We start from the raw sequence: 6,990 nt of genomic DNA on the forward strand, positions 1-6,990 counted from the left end.
AATGAAATGTGGTCCTATTATGCAGCTGGTCCCATTAACCATAGCTTAAGGGAATGCAAAAAAATAAGTTCAAAGCAAAATCTCATTTATTAAACTACAATGGAGCTGATTAAGAACATACAAAACTTAAAATTAATGAAAAAAACGTTCAATTACGTTTAATTATGAACTTATCCACAGTTGATTGCCATCCTCTCTCAACTGACTTCATATGAACAAAATCATAGCATTGATTCAATGCAGACATGGGACTGTTTTCATTTCCTTCCTGCATAAAATAGTGTCATAAGTTGGCAATACATTTCATTTCAACTTTGTATTTTACTCACTCAGGCTCAGGCATGTCATCTTTATCAATAGCCGACTCTAGATGTCTTGCGGTGTTTTGTTACAATTTGATCAACAATGTCCTCAATTATTTTCATCGTAACGTTGCAGATTTTTGTCAACACACAAAAACTCCTCCACACTTGTAACTTGCTGCAGTGACAGCACAGTTTCAGTTTTGACTGATGCTGTTTCAGCATTCTTTATGTCTCAATGCTGAAAGCCAACATGAGCAAAGCAGTTTTTAATTGTCTTGCAATCGATCTTGCACCAGCCATCAGCGACATTGTATTGCTTGTAAAATAGTCACTTTTGCACTGATTTCCTTTGCTGTTGATGATGATGTATAGAGATTTTCTTCAATGGCTTCAAGTGTGCAGTTAATCAGCTTTATGCGATGTTGTCTCCAGATTCTTTATGATACCCATATCCATGGGTTGTATCAAGGATGTTGTGTTGGGTGGGAAGAATTCCATTTGAATGTTGTTCAGATAATCAAAGTGAGGGTGTGCAGCAGAGTTGTCAAGAAGCAACAGAATTTTTCTGGAGTTCCACTGTAGTTCAGCATTCCAATTCTTTAGCCACTGCTCAAAAATTTCAGATTTCATCCAAGCATTTTTATTAGAGTGGTAGATAACTGGTAAACCGTCCAGTCTAAGTCTCTTGAAACATCGTGGCTTTGCTCTTTTCCCAACCACCAAAAGCTTCCATTTATCAGATTCCAACATGTTTGCACAGCATAACACAGTTATGCAATCCATATCCATTTTTGAATCCACCAAAATTTCGCGCTTGTAGACCAATGAACTGTCTGGCATGCAACGATAAAGCAAGACAGTTTTGTCAGCATTGTAAATGTCATCAGCAGAAAATTGCTGAAGCATTGGGCAATGTCATTGATTTCCAACGGTCGGCACTTACAAAATCTGCACTACCCTTCTCACCATGTCCTTTCTTGAACTTAATTTCATGGCGCCTCCGTAGCCAGGTGGGAAGGAGCAGCAGTGCGTAGCACACACTTCTTGATTAGGCCGAGGTTCGAGCCCGTCACCACCAAATACGGAAGATGCGGAAAGGCCAGGGAATGACCACCGCACATCCCGGAGCAATATGGCCTTAGTTGCTAATGCTCCTAAAAACCAAAAAAAAAACAACAACAACTTAATTTCATGTCAAGCATTCGACTGTAACAACCAACCATCCATTGCTTGGAAATCATTCTGCCCCAGCTTTTTCAGCAAACTCCTCTGCTTTACTTTTCAGCATTGGGCCACTGATACGTACACCTCATCCAGTTACAATGGAGAACCATTCTTTTGGTTCCTCTTCTACATTGGGGTCCTTTCCTTCTTGCTTCCTTTTCTGTGAAGTTCCTTGCTGCCATTCACATGATGCCCATGCATGTCATAGTTCATCTTGTTGCTTTATTAAACATACAATTGTTTTTGCTACTCTAAGTGTCTCTGCCAGTGCCGTTGACTGCTGTTATGTGGTTGGCTTTTGGTCTTATTGTTGTTGTTGTTATTTTGGTTTTTAGGAGCATTAGCAACTAAGGCCATATTGCTCCGGGGATATGCGGTGGTCATTCCCTGACCTTTGTGCAGCTTCTGTATTTAGTGGATCACGGGCTCGAACCCCAGTCTAATTAAGAAGCGCGTGCTACGCACTGCTGCTCCTGCCCACCTGGCTACGGAGGCACCCCTTTTGGTCTTGTCTTGCAAGGCAGTCTTCTCAGAAAGTGTCATATCTTTTCTTTTTGACATCCTGCTTATAAACAAAAGAATTTTTTTAGAATGAGCCACATGTCTAATTGAATTTTTTTGGAAAAAGTTAATTCTTATACTATCAAAGATATTCAATATGTACGTGCCACATGTCTAGTTGAATGTTTTTGGAAAAAATTAATTCTTATGTTATCACAGGTATTCAATATGTACGTACTTCATTAATGTACCTAGTATCCAATTACTGTAATTCCTTTTTTTTAAACGAGGTTGCAATACGTAGGTCTATGTAAGAAATGAGGTTGCTCACAGGGTATGAAGAGTTTCTTTAGTGGTCCGCAGAGCTCAAAAATTTGGAACAAGCACTACCGCTACGCCACGGATAGGGCACTTCTATAGTCAAGGCCATTACTGAATAAGCTGCCATTGGTGTATGTGCACAGAACTAACAGCACTTTCAAGCCGCCCTTTCTCCTACTGTTTCCCCTAGTCCAAACTGGTTCTACTGGTCCTAATACACAAAGTAAATTAGAGTTATTTTATGCATTTTATTTAGTACTTGCTCATTTGGTCCTAATATCTTGTGGTCCCATTATCCGGAATGCACTGTATTTCAATATTAAAGCTGATTTGATATTTACCATAGAAAGTTTATTGATCAGCAAAGTTATTATTATGGGTGTGTAATTCAATCTATATTAATTTATTAATAATTTGTTCATTAAAAATATTAAGCATTAATTAATATTTAAATGCATATTTTTATATGTAAAATTGTAATTTAATAATACTGAATTTTTAATTAAATCATTGAAATAAAGAATATATATATCTCTCCATAATATTAAATAATATATGTACATAAAATTCATAAAGCTAAATGTAAAACTGCTCTAATACGGTTTTCAGTGGGTTTACTTATATTGTGAACAAGTAAGCCCATTGTGAACAATACACCTCATTCTATAAGCTAACTGAACTTGAGAATACAAAACTGAAAGATTAAAACAGATTAAAAATTAGTTGAGCCATATATAGAAACCTCTGCTCTGTGAATCTACTTTAGTGGGAAATTTAAAAATTCACATTTATTTACATACCAGATAAAAATTTAATACTGCACATTTTTTCTTTTGATGTAATCACTGAAGGGTATCTTTTCATGCTGGTATAGACTATAATAGAATGAGAATGATTTGCATGCTGAGCAAAGAAAATTTTTACTGTTACTTAAAAATTTTTATGTATATTTATTCCACCACAGGAGCTGCTAGAATATCTGTTCAGGTATTACCTAGCAGTTTCTGTAGGATAATAGGGCAGTGAAATGGTAAAACTTATTTAAAGTATACAAATCTAGGCATATATTTGTTTATTGCCTGATTTAACTTTGTTTTTGCCAGCAAGAAAATCTTAAAGAAAGACTATAGCATATGGCCTATGAAAGTATCAAAGTTATCAAATCCATAAAAATTTTAGTTTTCTAAATTTTTTTTAGTCATGCAAGATGAAATTTCAATACAAATTTTCCTTATTCAGCTTGCAGCATTTTTTCAATCCTACAGCTATTTTAGCATGGACAGAAAAGAATTGATGACCACATCATTCTATGGAGGCTATTATCACTGTGGAAACTAAGTACTCATATTTTTTGTCCTTGCTAAAAATAAGTAAGAAATTATTGATATCATGCAAATTGCTGTAGATTTTTTATTTATAATGATAGAAGAGAGCTCTCTAGAGTGGGATTGTTATGTATGGTTCATTTTTTTTTTTTTATTATTGTTGTTTTTGCCAATCTTTTGTCCTTGTATCTTCAAATTTCATCTCTCTTTCCTGACTTAACAGAATAAAGTGTTTTCTTAGTAAAACTACTTTCTTTTTATTTAAAATAAATATAATTCTTGAATATATATATATATATAATCGTGGGGCATTTTCTCATTCTTTGTTCAAATCAATCATTCCAATCTATTCTACCCTATAGCTAAGCTACAGTTAGTTATTCCTATTTCTTTTTGACGACTGTGAAGCATTTTCACTGTGTGATTTCTGCAATTTTATGCTGGGAGTTCTTTCTTTTGTATTTCTGATTATTTCAAGACAGTCCTTATAATTCCATCTCTCCTGGGTTGCAGAATAAAGTGTGTTTTTTTAGTAAAACTACTTTGGCATGACACAGCTGAGTGATCGGATTTCTAGAGTACAGTAACACATGCTTTTTGAGTAGACTTGTTCAGGCTCATGTGACAGCTAAATATGATTAATGATTGTATTCATAATTTACTGTAAACTCCTCTGACATGGAAGTTATGCCAGAGTATAAACAATAACATTTTTTTATATGTGGATATTCTTTCAGAATATCAAGATATTCTTTCTAATAGCCACAAATTACAGAATATCCAGGTCAGTCTATAAATTGTAGACTAACCTAGCTTTATTTACATTTAATTTTTGACCTGCATGTTCACATATTCCAAGAATAACTTTTCTGTAAAAATTGGAGATGGGACAAGAGAGACCACTGATATGTATGTATGTAGAAATAAACTCAGTAATAAATGGAAAACATCGGAAAAGATTTTCATAAAGTCAGTAGCAGAAATGAAAATTAAATATGTTCCTCTACTTTACCATACCTACACTAATATTAACTAACTCAAATTAATCCTTTGATTAATTTGAATTAGTTAATATCATTTGAGCCAGTCCAAATGACATTTAAAATGTAGCCTTAGTTTTCAATAAAGCTCACAATAAGTCTCCTCTGTTATACAATCAATAATTAAATGCATCAACAAAAATAAAATAAAAATTGCATAAAAGCCAACTGGATTCTACTCAGACATGAAGTTGACACTACTATATAGTTATTGCTTCTTTACCCTCTTATTTTTAAATTGTGGAATGTTAACATTTTTAAAATTTCAGGTTTTTAAGTAAGGTGATTTAATTGAGACAATATTTTAGAGCTTGCATTTTTTTAATATGAATATTCATTTCAAATGATTAGCCTTCAATATTTATTTTCTGCAGAATATATTTATTATGTAACAAAGATTTTAAAGATTATTCACATGAAGTTATTTCTTCCTTGATAATCAGCCATAATATTTCATCTAGGAACTACTGCCAATTCTTATGACCTCCATTCCTCATTAATCAGAAATGAATGCAAGTTCCAGTAATGACTCTTTTCCTCTTGTGATTAAGTGATACTTGGTACAATGCTACTTTATTTTATGATCAAATCATTATGATCATTTCTTTATGTCTGTGTCGTTCAGTTTTAGGTTAGTTTGTATTTTTATAAACTTATAATAGCCATTTCTTAAATTAAAAAAAAAAAGAGTTTGTCTTTGGATAAGCCAAAAATATTTTTACAAATACTGATTATACTCATTATAGAATGTCAAACCTCCTTTGACATTCATTAAACATGTCAAGACAATGATAGATATATTTCTCTTGTATTTATTCTGCAATATAGCCTATTCTAACGGCCTCTGAACCAAGTAGTCAGGAGCAGGAGTGCAGTAGCATACACTCTTTGAGTGGACCTGGGTTCGAGCCCTGACTGCTAAATATGGTCGATCTGCCAACCAGTACTGGACCAGCATGGCAGATTATGGTCCATTTCCCTCAGCATGAATTGTTGAGGAGGCTTCCATCCTGCAGTTGGTTGATAATGGCTGCAGTTTACCTTACCTAGCCTATTCTTTGATAACTAATAAAGTCATTAAGAATCTTGTGATCCTTTATTTAATTGTCTTGGATCAGTTTATTAAAAAACCTGCACATTTTCTCCACCAGCTAATCAGTCCTCTTCTTTCAACCAGTTACAGGTGCAACCCCACCATCATTGAGTTCCTGCTGCTATTGCTAGAAACAAATAGTTCAAGAACTAAGTGATAGATCAATTCTTTTTTATGACTGTTGTCTTACACAATATATATATATATATAATATATATATACACACACACACACACACACACACACACACACTAGTGTTTAAAGAAAGGACATCACCCCTTAAAATTGTAATTGTTGTCCAAATGACGTAAGTATATGGCAATATTTCTTACAGATGCATCAGATAAGATTGACATGCATAGGTGATGAAGTAATATTGCATCAGCTGTTACTTTCAGCCATAGAAGCACACTCTGCAAGAGTTGCAGTCATTCCTTGCTTGTGTTAGGATGGCGAGTTACATGCAGTTGACGCCACAAAGAATGAGTGCTATTGTTGCTTTATGTGAGGAAGGATGTTCTTAGCATTAGCATTAGCATTAGTAGAGGCATATGATGCAAGAAAGCAAGCTTATTCAGCATCAGCCAAAAAAAAAAAAAAAAAAAAAAAAAAAACACACACCACTCCCATTTCACCCCTCCGTTCGTTCGAAATACCTGTCCAGTTGAGCTTTAAATTTGTTTAGGCTATCAACTTCAACAACAAGTGATGGAAGTCGGTTCCACCAACCAACCACCCGCTGGCCAAAGGCAAATTTCCGCACATCTATCCGACATCCGTCCTTCCTCAATTTGAATTTATGCCCTCTGAGCTGATTATTCTGAGCAAGATGAAGAATCCCATTGGCATTGAGCATGCTCAAACCATTCAAAGCCTTATACACCTCTATCAGATCACCTCTCCGGTGCCTAGTCTCCAGACTCTGTAATTTGCAAAACTTAAGCCTTTCTTCGTAAGAGCAACCCTTTGTTCCATTCACTAATCTTGTTGCCCTTCTCTGTACCCGTTCCAGCAGCTCCACATCCTTCCTGAAATGAGGCCTCCAGACCTGTATACAGTACTCAAGATGTGGCCTAACCATTGCCTTATACAAGGGAATAATCACCTCCTTATCCCTGCTAGAAAAATTCCTCTTTATCATTGACAAGACACCATGAGCTACTCTTGCAGCTCGTCTGCAC

Source organism: Mastigoproctus giganteus, chromosome 2 (genome assembly GCF_048544385.1).
Source record: "Mastigoproctus giganteus isolate SK-2022 chromosome 2, ASM4854438v1, whole genome shotgun sequence".
NCBI classification, from domain to species: Eukaryota; Metazoa; Arthropoda; class Arachnida; order Uropygi; family Thelyphonidae; genus Mastigoproctus; species Mastigoproctus giganteus.